Source organism: Lacerta agilis, chromosome 9 (genome assembly GCF_009819535.1).
Source record: "Lacerta agilis isolate rLacAgi1 chromosome 9, rLacAgi1.pri, whole genome shotgun sequence".
NCBI lineage: Eukaryota > Metazoa > Chordata > Lepidosauria > Squamata > Lacertidae > Lacerta > Lacerta agilis.
The window spans coordinates 25382164-25397413 of record NC_046320.1 but is presented as its reverse complement, the minus strand read 5'-3'; the positions used below and the strand labels follow the sequence as shown (position 1 = coordinate 25397413).

The 15250-nt window shown below is 39.2% G+C and overlaps 1 protein-coding gene across 2 annotated transcripts in view; it reads left to right on the top strand.

The window, feature by feature from the left end:
* Positions 1-15250, top strand: part of WWC2 (WW and C2 domain containing 2) — a 116392-nt gene that overhangs the window by 8645 nt on the left and 92497 nt on the right. Inside the window, exon 2 of one of the 2 annotated variants that reach the window (XM_033160115.1) lies at positions 12013-12446. The exons of the other annotated variant lie outside the window; for it this stretch is intronic. The gene's annotated coding sequence lies outside the window, so the exon portion shown is untranslated. The remainder of the gene's footprint in view (positions 1-12012; positions 12447-15250) is intronic. 2 annotated transcript variants of the gene reach the window in all.

The window sequence follows — 15250 nt, the reverse complement described above, 5'->3', positions numbered from 1 at the left end:
GCAAGCTGGGAACAGCGAGGCGAGGCAAGAGCTTGGAGATGCTGCTGAGAACCCCAGCACGCCTCATGAGTTTCGCTCTGAGGGGAGCACGCCACTTCCGTCGCCCCAGTTGCGCAGAGGGGTCAAAGGGAGACCGGGGAGGTGGCACTTTGGGGTGCCTAAATTCTTATGTTGGGGTCACAGCCGGAAACCGGCACTCCCGGATTCTGCAAGTGACTAGGACGGTCATGTTTTCACGTTCCCTGCACTGTAAATAGTCTGCACCAATAAACTGTTAAAAGACAGTTGAGACTCATGCCTGGTTACTCGTGAGCAACCGCAATGCAGATCTGACAACTCTTGTCATTTCTTACCCACTCCATACCCCACACAAATGAGATATTGCTCTGGATCTCTGCCAAGACCCCTTGCACACCAGAAGACACAGGAGGAGGGATTAGGAGTGACCACAAATAATGGCCGGCTAGGAAGCAAAGCCAGTGTTCAAAGACAATATTGTTTGGTTAATTAGAGCACCATGGAATACCTTTAAGTTGTTTTACATAGGTATAGTTATTAGAATAGTGCTAGTAAAGCAGAATGTTTGGGACACCTCACTTGAGGTGTCATATTTGTGTTCTCAGGGTAGATATAATGCATTATATTTTGCATGTTCCTTTGAAAATGGATGTGAGGCATCAAGCTAGTAATAGAACTCAAAATGTAGAATTGTGCCCTAAACATATGCATTAAATTTCACTCTGATACTTGAGTGCTCATCAGAGTGCTACCACATTACAAGCAGACATATGGAATACTGAATGGACTTGCTGAACCGAAGGTCTTGTTTCTCTCAGCTAAGTTATTTGATTTGTTGTGTTTATAATTTAATAATTTGAATAATAATTTGAATAGCTTAATGTTAATTTTTGATATAGTGGTACTCTTGCCTTTCTTCATATCCTTAACAAATCAGTATATATGTGCATTGCTATACAGCCGTATTGATCACTGTCAGTCTTTAAGGCTGTATTGATCCGTTTGGGAAGAAGTGGAAATGCTCTTATCCTCTTCCTGTTGTGCTCAATATACACATTTATTTGTTGTTGCTGCTGAATTTCCACTACTGATAAAAAGATTGCTCAGAGTTTTCATACCACCTCTGGAGGTGCTTGCCAAACTATCAAAGATCTTTGTACTATTCCCTTAAGTGCAGCTAGAGGCATGTACACTTTGTTGTGTGATGGTCACTGACACCTACTGGGTACTGCACTCATATGGCACTATTATCACTTCCCAGGGTTGAAACTCCGTCTGGCCGTCTCTCTCTCTCGCTTTTATTTTGTGGGACTTAGTTGTTACACACTTCACCATATGCATTTTTATATAGGCTTTAAGTAGGAGAAAAATAATATATTCTTTTCCCTGTAGCAATGCAGGAGATTTCCCCTTTTTAAATATCCCAAGTTGAGTTCTTAAGAATTCTCCTAAAGGAATCTTTAGGGGAACAAACAGCCACACTGGGTTCATTCAAGTGCCTTACCTAAAAGATCTGCGTCTCCTTCATCTTTGGAAGTGTCCATTGGAAGTTTCCCTTTAGACTCAATCCGCTCCAAGGAGTCCCGGGCAGAAGATTTTGGCTCAAAGTAATTGTCAAAGGAGCCAGTCCTTTAAAATTGCTTACAACAATTATGAGATTAAAAATAAAATGCAAGAGGGAACTTTCATGTTTGTATGTAACTGCAGTCCATATACATTTGCTGGGTAATAAATTATTTAAAGCTAAATGGGACATTAATTTTGAATAAACAACATAAGATTGGACTACATAGCTGCATTAGGTGTGTTCTTTTTTAACCTGTGGGTAGATTATTGAGAGCTAGAAGCTTTAATACATTCAACTTCTCCAGTTTCTGAGTCTATACAAAACCTGATGGAGACAACTGGGTAGAGTGTTTTTAGTCACACTGAATTGTCAGCTTGACCCCTGTTCCATGAAAATATTTTTCCCCTCAAGCAGGGGACCGTTAACATGTAACAAATGGTGTGGGCGAATAACTTCTAACAATACATAGTGCTATGTATCTTGACTGGCGTTGAATAGAGTGAAATAGTTTTGTAACTAGTTGTAACCATAGAACAAAGTCTTGAAGAGGGAGTGTGCTGTATTTTTCACTTGAGATATGTATGGTATGAAACTTCCTTGTTGAAAGCAAACATGCTATTTAGTACTGTACAGTGATTTACGGTCATCCGTCTTTATTAAAGGGAAAATCCATAATTCTGTTGTAAAGTGTGCATTATTCATTAGGGTTTGATTAGCTCACATTAAAGAGATTTTACCTTCTTGCATGATTAAAAACCTCCAGTATCCATACAGTGTAATTCAACTAGCTTTGATAAAAAGCTAGTGTGTGCTTCTGATATTTCTAGCCCTTAATGCTGTAAAAATGAGCTAGAAAGTGTGCTGGCCAGCACCTAGTTAAAATCTCAGAAGGTGCAAGGTGGGACTGGGTTGGAATTTCTAGTGCTCATGGAGTGGGGTTGCAGTAATCCCTACATTTCTTTAGCCTTCCCCATAATGAGCAAGATAAGTTAAGCAAAATAAGAAAATAAACACAAATTTGCATAATTTAGGCAAATAGGTAATAAAATTCAGCTTTCAGTGGCTCAGATTATGTGTTTATGTTAGAACCTCCAGAGTATGGTGTACAAATAACTCTGATTATGTCATGTTATGAAGATATGCCTTTTAGAAATATCTTCACTTGAGGAAATCCCCCTCAGCTTTGTTTCAAAACCTTATAGCCCTTTTGTTCACACTTGATTTCTGTCCATGAACATTTGATGTGCTTGTCCTAAGCTGCCTCTTTTTAAGGAGGTGTGTGCTGTTGTCCTTTTTGTCATTATACTTCATTCTACCTTTAGATTTGATTACATGATCACTTGTCCTGGGATAAGAATTCCCAAATTGTGTGTATGCCTTAATTCATTTCAATGATCAAACAGTTAATGAAGAGAGTTCACTTGAGTAAAAGAGACCTGAGATAAATATGGGCTCTTTCTTGGTCTCAATTAACTTTCAGGCAACCTGATGATAACAGAATTTTTGCCTCTGATATGTGCTATTGGGAAAATTTGACAATTCACAGATAGCATGCAGTTACTTGAGAAGATTAAATACAATAAGCAAATATACCTGTTCAAAACATTGTTGTATTTCCTGCCAACATAGATAAACTTGAAGTGAACCTACGCATTTAAGAACTGTGAATTAACCTCTGGTCTGGTATTCCTAATCATTATGGTGCTAAAGGAGACTCTTGAGAGTCCCATGGACTGCAAGAAGATCAGACCTATCCATTTTTAAGGAAATCAGCCCTGAGTGCTCACTGGAAGGACAGATCCTGAAGTTGAGGCTCCAGTACTTTGGCCACCTCATGAGAAGAGAAGACTCCCTGGAAAAGACCCTGATGTTGGGAAAGATTGAGGGCACAAGGAAAAGGGGACGACAGAGGACGAGATGGTTGGACAGTGTTCTTGAAGCTACCAACATGAGTCTGACCAAACTGCGGGAGGCAGCGGAAGACAGGAGTGCCTGGCGTGCTTTGGTCTGCGGGGTCACGAAGAGTCGGACACAACTAAACGACTAAACAACAACAAATTCCTAATCATGTAACTGGTTCATGGTTGATAATGTACATACCGGTAAATGGCTAGTTTCAATCTCTCTAGTGCAATTACCTTTTACTGGTAGTATATTGAGAAGAACTGGGCAGCTACATTACTGAGATAATTATTGGTTTGCTTTGTAGAGTAGACCAAAACACCATGTAAAACCTATTTTTCCTCATGCTTAGGGATCACTGCTGTGTACAGTTAATACAGTTATGGTTGTTAGATGAACAAAGGAATGCTATGGATATTAATAATCATCTGACATGTTTTGTAAAACATTCCTAAAATGATGATTAGAGACTTTATGGGGCACAAAAAAGAGAAGAGAAGCCTTTCCAGTTAGTGTTCTGTGCTAATCTGTGCTTACTACCATTGATGCAATACTTCTGGATCACATAGTAAATAGATGCCTTTTAAAAATTTATTATTATCACGGTAATTGGGGCTGTTTTTTTCCTTGGGATGTGTACTATAGTATTATATTTACTGTTTGATACCTTCAAGGAGCTCAGGGTGGTGAACATTGTTTTCCCCTTCCTGCTTTATCCTCACAATGACCCTTTGAGGTAGATTAAGCTGATAAATGGTGGCCTGGCTAAGTCATCACCTAACAAACCATGAATTAAGAGTAAATTGTCCCACAGACAGTCAAATAAATCATGTGGTTTTTTTTCTCCAAAGTTTGATTTATTTCCAAGCTTTTCTTATCTTGTGCTCTTATAACCTGGTGAGTGTCTGGGGTGAGAGTAACCAAACAAACCATGCCTAAGAAAGGGATCTGTGTTCACATGTAACGCCATAGTTAAAACAAATCAAGGTTTGTAAGCCAACAACAAACCATGACTTCACATTAGGAATAATTGGTAAACAAACCATAGTTAAGCCACTGTTTGGAGTTCACACATAACACTAATAAACCACGTCTTTATTAAACAATGGCTTAGAATTATGCGTGTGACCCCGGCTAGTGACTGGCCCAGGGTCACCTAGTGAGTTTCTTTGCTGAGTAGGGATTTTAATCTGGGTTTTGTCATACAGAATCTGATGGCAGCCATTAGATAATGGCAGAATGTGTGTGGGCCACTAAGGTACTGACTTCGATTTATCAGTTATTGTGAGAGACAGTACATGAATTAATGCTAATATTGTGAAAATTGGATTACCTTTTAATATGTACCGGTAAGCTTTTCTGGCAGTATAGATTCAAAGGTGGTTGTTGTTCCTTATTTTAGGAGCATCCCTTATTTGCAAAGGTCATAGGATTCTAGAGCATATAGCATGATCCTTAATTTTCCAGCAGCTTAATAGTGCTCCTAGATCATATTTTATAGTCTATTTTTTAAAACATTCACATCTGTTTATTATTTGAGCCCTTGTGTTATCTGTGGTCTTCTTTCAAGTCAACAATTTCATTCTTGAAGGCAGAAAAGGAAAGTGTTTCACTGTAAATCTTAACACTGAATTAATCTCTTGTTAGCCCAGACTAAATGCCGCACACCTAGTTTAATATTGTAAATTTATACAAAGCCTCCCCTAGGAATATAGGAAGTCGCTTGTTCTGTGTCTACTGGGATAATTTGCAGATCTCTATAACATTCTTCCAATATAGTTTTTATTTCATTTATCTATTTACCTTATTTATAATCTGCCCTTCGCAAGAAACTCTCAGGGTAGAAGTACACAGCAAAAATAAAACATTGTTTAATAAAACCAAAACATTATTAAATTGCAGAATTCAATAAAGTAGATCATGGTAGCAAGCTATTAAAGCAACAATAAATGAACATACCTGAGCGGATTGAAACCTTATACCACACCAAAGGCCTGTATAAAGAGGTTCCTCTTCAGCTGCTGACAGAAATTAAATAATGTCACTGCTAGGCTGCTAGACCCACCTCAGAAGGAAGGTCATTCCAGAGTTGGGGAGCCACCACAGAAAAGGCTGTCCTGTGTACTGCTGCCTTCCCACTAGGACTTCCCCTAGCAACAGAATCACCAGCAGAGCCTCCCCTGCAGATCTTAATTCACAGGCAGCTTGATTGGAAGAAGGTGCACCTTCAGATATTTGGACCCTGCATTGTTTAGGGCAGGCTTCCTCAACCTCGGACCTCCAGATGTTTTTGACCTACAACTCCCATGATCCCTAGCTAGCAGGACCAGTGGTCAGGGATGATGGGAATTGTAGTCTCAAAACATCTGGAGGGCTGAGGTTGAGGAAGCCTGGTTTAGGGCTTTGCATTGGGACCTTGAATTGGGCTTAAAATTGGATTGTTGTTATAGCACTGGTGTTATACAAGTCTAGCCAGTCAACATTCTGGCCACTGCATTCTGCCCTACTTGTTGTGCTATATTTTTGATCCATTGTGTGGCTGATGAGCGGGGACAGAGGCAGAGGCGTCCTGGTAAGGCAGTTGTGAGATCGCGGAGCCCTGAGGAGGCGGTCTTAGAGATTCCTTGCCCCTGCCTTGCCCCATCCCCATTCCAATGAGCACAGCCAGGAGGATGCCATTGCCTCTGTTTCACAGGTTTTCTAGGTTCAAGAAAGTTACTCTCAGGCCAATCAGCACAAGCACCATTAATTTCAGCCTTTCATGGGAAAGTGGCAACTAAATTAGTTAAATGCTGGGCTGCAAGTCCAGTTGAGTGCAAAGGTTTTCTTTCCTTTTTAGCCCTTAGAGTTCTAACTAGTTTTACCTGTCTTGACTAGTGCATTTCTTCTGATCTTTGGACTGCAGATCTGTGCATTGCAAATTTGCTAACTTTAGTAGTCTATCTTGGTTCCCCCACCCCCTGAAAGAATAGAAATGTTTCTTTAATGTGATTATTCAAAAGATCACTGATCTAAAGGGGATTTTCTTTCTCTGACAGAGGCTTTTAATATATTTTCTCATGAGTCTTGTAACACTTTCTATAGGAAAAAGATTGATTCAAGTTTTTTGAAACTCAATACTTCTAAAAACATGTATAAAAGACTTCAGTAGTTATGATATGAAGAAATAGTTCTGTGACATTCATTTGTATCTCCTGAGTTTGTATGATAAATTACGAGTTCAGCATAAATTGACTTCCACAGACAGAATATTGCATGCTTCATTTGTATGGAATCCTTCTTGAAAATAGAATGCCTTTCAGCTGTCGTCAAGTGGAGGTTTAATATACCCTTTTGCCATTAAGAAAGATGGAGGTTTAGGCTGCAATCCCATACACATACCTGGGATCGCATTGTAAATGTTAAACCTAAATTATTGGACTGCACTACTATTTCAAGATACAATGCTACTGCTATTTTAAAATTATAATGTGGAATAGAATTTTACTTTGTGCTCTTCCATATATAGATAGAATTGTTTATATGGTATACAGTGGTACCTTGGTTTAAGAACAGCCCTGTTTACGAACTCCGCAAAACCAGAAGTAGTGTCCCGGTTTGCGATCTTTACCTTGGTCTAAGAACGGAAGTTGAATGGTGGAAGGGCACCAGCGGCGGGAGGCCTCATTAGGGAAAGCGCGCCTCGGTTTAAGAACGGTTTTGGTTTAAGAACAGACTTCCGGAACGGATTAAGTTCATAAACTGAGGCACCACTGCATTAAGATAATATTTGCTGTGCAAAGGCAGACTTTATTAATACCTAAGGAGCAGTAGTGATGGTTGGACTATTAGTCATGTAATGATTTCTGTGAGTGATTGATTTTTTTAAAGGTTTCCCCCCCCCCCCCTACATTAAGGGAATGAGACATGGACAAGAGGGAGCCATTTTACCATTCTGTATTTTGGGCAGCCTTTCCCAACTTTGAATCCCTGATCAGAGACTATGGAAGTTGTAGTCCAACAATATTGGGGGGAGGCTGTTCCAGAGTAGATGGGTGAACTTCCAGGTAAGAGTGACACCAGGACATCTCTTGTTAGTCTTTCTTTCCTTTCTGTGTTCTCCTTCTCATCACCAGCAATGCACAATCTTTTATTTATTACCCCATAAAATGTTGTTTTACCAATCCAACAAAACAAGGAGGCAGTAGCAGCAATACCAGTTTATGATTGAGATTTGAATTTTGGAGCAAAGTTTTAAGCTGAACGTGTCTAATTACAAAAGAGTGCAGACACACTTAGACTATAGCATATATCAAATTATCTACCCAGACAATGTAAATGAAGCAAGTTAGGTTCCATAAAGGAAACACAGACATTAAGTTTTCTTGTATTTTAAAATTGGAAATGAAGATATACCTGTATATGTTAACGTGGAGTTTAAAAGGGCAGGATCCAGAACAACCAACCAGCTACTACCATGTACTCAAGAGGGCTTTGGGTTTGTCTTCAACTGGCCCAATGCCACACAGCAAAATACTGCTTTTGAAACTGGAGGGTCTGGCTGCTTTTTAAATAAAACAAGTCAACTATTATTCCTAAAGTAGTTCTTTGGATCATGGTCACTTAACTACAGCTAAATCAAAGGCCTTCTAAACTCAGAACAGCAGTTACCCAGCCTCCAGGGACTACATTCTTCTCCTTGCTTTCTCTGCCTTCTGATGTGTATTTTTTGTTTTTCCTTATTTGTCCTTGAAAACAATGTGAGTATAATGCAAGATATGGAATTAGGCATTTGAAAGTAAACAGGCTTCCACCTTCCAGATGCATGAAGTCCAGTGTGATCTCTGGCCATGCAAGCTTATACCACAAGAAACCTGTTGGCCTTTTTAAAGGGGCTATTGGTTATTGTTTTTGCTAAATCAGACAAACACAGCTGTACACTGTAACTTGTTAATACAGATTTTTCAGTAGAGTCATTAAAGAGCAATTTAAAAATGAGATGTACATTATGTAAAAATGAAACCATACTGCACATGTAATACTTTTTATAGCATCAAAATTAGAAGGCAAATTGCAGTGGAGAAATTTTGGCTTATGACTACATAGGTAGAATGGTTGTTCCCTAATCTGGACCTTGCAGCCACTGATTTTGACATGCTTTTTAAATATATTGTATATTATTTATTCTTTTGTTGACTGATGAGTAATAAATAATCTACGAATATAACATTGATTTTAACAATTACACTCACATTTTGAATATAAAACCAGATAGCTATAATATTGCAATAGGTCTGTGTAGGTAAAAAGCAGATAAGCTATCCCCTAATGCTTTTTTAACCACTGTTTGGCCACAGAAGTACAATAGATAGCTAAATAGGGACCTCTGTCACTCCCAAAAGGTAGCTAAAAGTAGAGGTGTGATCTTGTATTATATTGGTGGCATGATAACTGCTGTAGTGTGACTCCATCCTTTACCACCAAGTAACATGAGGAACACATACTATGTTTCCTCTTCCTGCAAATATTGCTGGAGTTTCCAGAGGAGCAATCCTAACAGGGAGAGTAACTATGCTAAGAGGCCCTCTTATTTGACCCAGAGCTTGCCTTATGACTCTGGTGACACAAGATGAAGCAATGCATCATCTGAAGTAAGGCATCTCAGATAACTGTGCTTAAATGCTAAATAGTTTGAGCATGGAGAGATTGGAATAAAAATTGGTACATGTGTTTGGGGTAACATTTCAAGTGCAAATATCAGTTTTACATGTGCACAGATTTTAAAGTCAGGGAGTAAAACGCAAAATACAGTGCAGTGTGATAGCTCCCTTAAAAGATGAAGATATAGGAATAAAGGTAAATGTTACTTTAGGTACCATTCTGTGTTTCAGGTTCAAAGCAGCACCTCAGCTCCTGCACCTATTTTCAAGGGGTCAAGGAACAATGTGAAATGTGCTGTAATGTGGTATCTGCTTTGATAGTTGATAAACCATAATTAAACAAGTTTTTGGTGTAGCTTTCACTTTGAACTTCAAAGCCTGCTAAGCCCCCACCCTTATTTTAAAAATAGGGTGGGGATGGGAAATGAAAATGTAAAACATATTGTAATGCAGTGTTTGCCTTGGAGATTAGAGAGGTTGACGTCCATATTCAGGACACTATTTTAAATGTCAGCTTTATACCTAATAGAGCTCAACTTAACACAACTTTTCATGAGAGCTTGGAGTGAATGAGACCTATTGAGCACTGTGCTTTTTCTAGGCTAATAGGTGAACTCAAGTGGTTTCAGTTCTCCAGGCTTTTCTTGTGTAGAGGTTTTGACTCTCCGTAGATAATTGCCCCATAGCTGTGTAAAATACATTGAAAAACTAAATTATAGAATGGAATTTAATGAATATTGACTGGACAATCAGGGTGACGTGTGGGTCTCCTAAAATGGGTTGTCTGAAGTGAGAGAAGCAAATACATCTAGAGCTGTTCAGAATCCTGTTCTTGTGGCAGTTGGAAGAAGAATTGCTAGTTGCTGGCTGCAAGGGAAGGTCCTACCCCCTGCCATTTCTGCCATTTCAATGCTTAATCTGCATTGGCAGGCAAACTTTACCAAGATCACCCTCCTGCAGAGCATTTATGAGAAAAATGCCAGCATTTTGAACTTTTATTGGGCTCAATTAATTTGCCTGTCAAAATGCCAGCTCTGGGAAAGGACTGCTTTACAGTTTGTGGGGAGGGGTTATTTCCTTTTCTGTTATGCTCCCCTGTCTGAGATAATCTGCTGCTTGATCCTTGATAACTGCTTCTGGGACCAATAAAACAAAAGGTGAGTGCCTGTGCTGAATGTGCTCTCCTAGTCAAGTTAAAGCCCTGCCTCTTTACAGGGTAAAACAAAGCATCCCTTAGGTATACCCAAAAAGTTTCTTTGAACTTTTCTTTCTGCAGGAAGGGAAGGTGGCAAGAAAGGGAGGAAAGTGAATAAGATCTGTAGTGTGGTGTCCATTATGGTAAAGGGCACAACAAACATCCTAGAAGCACAGATTATTGATTAAAAGAAGAAGATGTATTGAAATGTAGGCCTGTAACACAGACTTCTCTCTTCTGGACAGGTTAAGACAGGTTGTATGAGTTGCTCTTAAAGCAATGATAACCTGGTTTAGACATAGTTTAGCGTTACGCATCACAAGTGTTCTCTTCTCTCCTTGCATTGCTGTGATGCGGATGTTGGAAGCCGATGTCAAATTGTGGTTAGTTTAAAATGGAAGCAGATGCTTTGGGTCGCCTTGGTTTTGGCCCAACTGGAGTAGAAGAGAGGACAAGCAAAAAGTTAATGCACGTAAGTCTATGGTTTAATGTAATGTCTAAATCTTCCCAGTGCTTCACATTGCTTTAGAACTATAAAACTCATTTTAACATCACCAGCACACACAACAAATTGTATAGTATTTGGCATTGTTCTACTAACTTGTAGACTTTATTTAAAGGGTTAAGCAGTCTCAAATGTATCTTTTGGCATGTTAGAGTTCACACACAGGCACAGGTTGTATTGCTTCCTGATTAGTGCTTTGTCTCTTGTTCCTCTGAGTTCATTTTATTATATCTAGTACTGCTAATCTTGTAGTATGCAGGGAATCCTTTATGTTATCAGTGGCTTGGATGCTCCATTGGGTCAAAGAGAGCTTTCAGTTTAAATTATGTGTGTATCAGAAGGTGGTGAAGAAAGGTTTTTGGATGCAGTTGCATCACTACAATTAATACCCTATAGTAGTGCATATCGTCTTGGTTCTTTTGTAGTGTAATTTCAAAGTACTATTGTGTGCTTTGAAATTAAAGAGCAAAAATATTTTTTGTTGTTGCCTTGGCAAATTGGAGGCATGTGTCTCACCTAGCAAGTAACTCAGGCCAGGAGAAAAAAGGGATGGGGAGAAGTAGTTTCAGAGGCAAATGTGATGGTGAAGAGATGGATCAGACTCTTCCATGCTGTGACTAATATCCCCCAGCTTCACATGATGTACCTGAACTTTGCACAATTCAAATTGAGTTGCACTGCTTATAATGTCTTGTTCACTCCTCTACTTTAAAATTCTTAAGGATGAAAATCTCCTTCCATTTGACTGTTGCTTTCCCTTTTATAAGAGTTTTTTAAAAAGCTGTTAAAAATGCATATTGATCTAAATTGTGGTTCTTTGCTGTTTGATCATGGCGATCAAATTGAGACCTAGCTTTTCAAGACACTTCCTTTCACATTTAATTTTCTTTATGTTTTGTTGTACCAAAACTTCCAGCCTTTTCTGAGAAGTTTTTTGATAATGACAGCCTAAACAGAAAGATTATTACTGACTGACAAACCTAAACAAAAAACCTTTCAGAAAACATATTTTGTCAGGATCAGGGGATTCAGCTAAACTGGTAAAGAAAAAGTGATTTATGTGTGTTGTATGTGCGATATAACATTGTGCCACCAGATGGAGATATGGAGTCCTGTTTTTCTCCAACTGTTTTCCCTGTTTAAATTTACAACGTTTTAAACTGAAACGCTTCTTTGATGTGTCTAGATTCAGCCAAGAAGTGCTCTGATGATAGAACACAAAATTCCAGAAATATGGACACAGAAGGTCCAAGCAGCTGAAGAGAAAAGAATCCAGTCTCATTCTCCATTTCTCTATCAGTAATAGAAGTTGGATCAATATCATCCTGTGGTGAATCTGACAGCTTAGTAAGACATATGGCTGGACACGTGGCTCTTCTCAGGCCTCAGAACGGGGGTGAGAGTGTATCCAGAGTATAAACATTGAAATGACATGGAGGTGGCCTTTGATTTTATTGCAAAAGAGCATATCTGTGCCCTGCCCTGCAATGCAGATTCTATCCTGACAGGAGCAAAAATGGAATCCATGTGACCCACTTAACTGCTGAGCTGAGGAAGTGACATTTAATTCACTTTAGAGTTACTGCTCCAAGCAAATACTAATAACTGGGCCATACTTTGGTTAGTCACCAGTTGTTACAATGCTAGCTTTGTTTTATTTGTTGAAGTTTTTGACAGGGGTTTTTTGAGGGTGTGAAGGAAGGAAATGGCCACAGAACATTTAGATGTTTCCTGTTACATAAATGTTACATGCTTCTTAATCTTTAAGCCTCATTATGAGTGAGGAATGAATTAATATTGACGCTCAAATGCCCAGGCTGCTCTATAATTAACCACCAGAAACAAAATCATATGGTGCTGCATAAAAATAAGGATATTCAGTTAATTTTTCTTCTTCAGGTAGTTTAAACATTCTGTTTTTCAATGAATCATTCTGTCTTCTTTCCGGTTCAAGGCTTTGTGTGCTTATACAAATGTAGCTGGACCCACAAACCACCTATGTACAAAAGGGAGGTATCAGTAGACTTTGTGTAAGCTTAACGTTTGAGGGGGAAGCACAAAAACTTCGGTAAGAACTCAGTGGCCATGGAATGCTGACTGACTGGGCTGGGGCAAACTAAGTGGCTGGAAAAGGAGGATGAAGGAAAAGACTCAGGTATAAAAGGGTAGAAAGAACCATCTCATCACCCAGATATGCATTTTTATGGTTCACACTGAGCAGCTATTTTTAAAATGCCCCCAGTCACAGAAGTGAGAGCTGCCAATAGAAATCAGTGGAGCAAGCCAATATTTTAAAGCAGCTGGGAATGTGAACACACGTGTCCGTCACACCTCTGCAAACAAACTACCAAAAACAAAGGGAGGGATTGCTCCCTCACCAGCCCAATGTGGTGCAATGTTAGTAAGGAGGAAGGGGGAAAAGTGTGTATGTGTGGTGGGGGGAATAAAGTGTCCAGAACGCTACAATGAAGCACTTGTTGCAGTGCCTTGTTCTTTCATATTACTTGATCTCCCTAGAGTATAGGACGTCCAGTGTAGGGTACATGTTGCAGAATTTCTCTGTAGGCTGACCATCTTAGATCAGAAAGCTGGTGAATGCTGTCAGTTGCTAATACTTTTTGACATTTGGGGAAGCTACTGGGAAAAATTGGAGACATGATACATTTCAGACCATGAAGTGCCTTTAGCTAATGATATTCCACCCCTCCCCCTTGTGAATCACCTGTCGGCCAGGGTACAAGTATGCAAGTAGTAATATCAGACTCATTTAAGGTTCTCTTGCTATGCATTTTACATAGCCTATACTTAGCAACATAGGCACAGAAAGATCAAGTTATGTCTGTACAGGTATGACCCTCACAATGTCTCCCAAACCATTTTGGGAATGAGGGAATGAAATCCCCGTAGGTTGTAGTTTTAGGTCATTACAGATGACCTATTTAACTTAAAATGTGGGGTCATTTGCATTTTTAAGCTCTAATACATACAGATGAATAATCTGGTCCAGAGTTAATAGTTGGGTGGGTTTCTTTCTTTTTAATAAAATGGTTGCATCCTAATAAGGATTGTATTGAAAACATTTAGTCACAGTTGTGGACCTCTGCTATATGCAGATATGCACAGTATCTAGAAAGTGAAGTTGTTTAAAACTTTTTAACAAACTGCTTTGATCAGTCAAGATCAGATATCCTGCTTGTAGCTGATAACCATGAAGATGAATATCGCACTGTATCAGTGAAAGTGATGGTTGAAGCTCTTATATAATTATAAAAATTCCCTCACCTTAAGATACTGGAGAGGTTGGCGCTTACGCACTCTCCAATAGGATGCAGACTGCATCCAACAGAGCAGGGTCATGGTAAGTTAAGTCCAGTAGCTCAGTCAGGGTACATGCCACCAGAACTCAGCTAGGACCAGGGAAGGCAAAAGACAAATTCTCAGCACCCTGGAGAGCTCACACCAACCATTGCTGACTACGACTCACTCAAGAGACAGTTGTTGCCTCAGCAGCATGCCGAAGCCTTATGAACGCTGGCTGGCTTGAACCTGAGTGATAAAAAATAGCCTTAAGAGCAGAAGTGCACTTGAAGAAGCACTTTGCACAGTAAGACAGTAGTCCTAACCATGGGTAAATTTCTTATTTAAATCTGTGGGACTGACAGCTGCATAACTCTGCATGGGATTAGGGTCCACTTGCTTTATATTCCTTTTATTTTCACAGATTCCCTCCCCCCACTTTCTTTTACCATCACAAGTAGTGTGAAAGTGCATGTTAAATATCTTGGAATAGCTCCCAACATAATGGCCTCTTTATAATTCTGCTGCTTCGGAGTTTCCTCTGGAAAGCTCAAAGGTCACATCATTTAGTTTATAGTGCTGGAATGATCCCTGCGCAGGGTATGGCTATCAGAAATTCCTAGCATTCCATTTGTCTAATATTTAGACCTTATATGCTCAAGCAGAGCAGAGTGCTTTATCAAAGAATCAGGCTGTAAAACTGTCATGGCAAGAGCTAAAAGAAAGAAAGAAAGAAATGATGCTTAGCAAAATATTTTCCCCACTTTGAAGCAAGTGCTGTAGTTTAACATTAATCTTCTTTTGCGGTTTTGTAGCCTTAAAATGTTAGTTTGACTTTTGTGTGTCTGTATCTAATTAACTTTCAGCTATGCTAACTGGCTGAAATGTGTAGCAGAAAGTTATTGTAAAATTCAGGAAGGTGTTTTCTCAAGGGAAGATGATTATAGATAGAAGTTGAAATCTTTGAGACTCCTGTTTTCTTCTGAAAGTATCCTTGCTTTCAGTAGCCAATATTTAACTCAGCTTGGCACCTACATAAGAGTAAAGATCGAAAGATCATTAGTGGCCTCCCTCTTTAAAATATATATTATTGAAATACAGTAGCATTGCTTAGTATTTTGAATCAG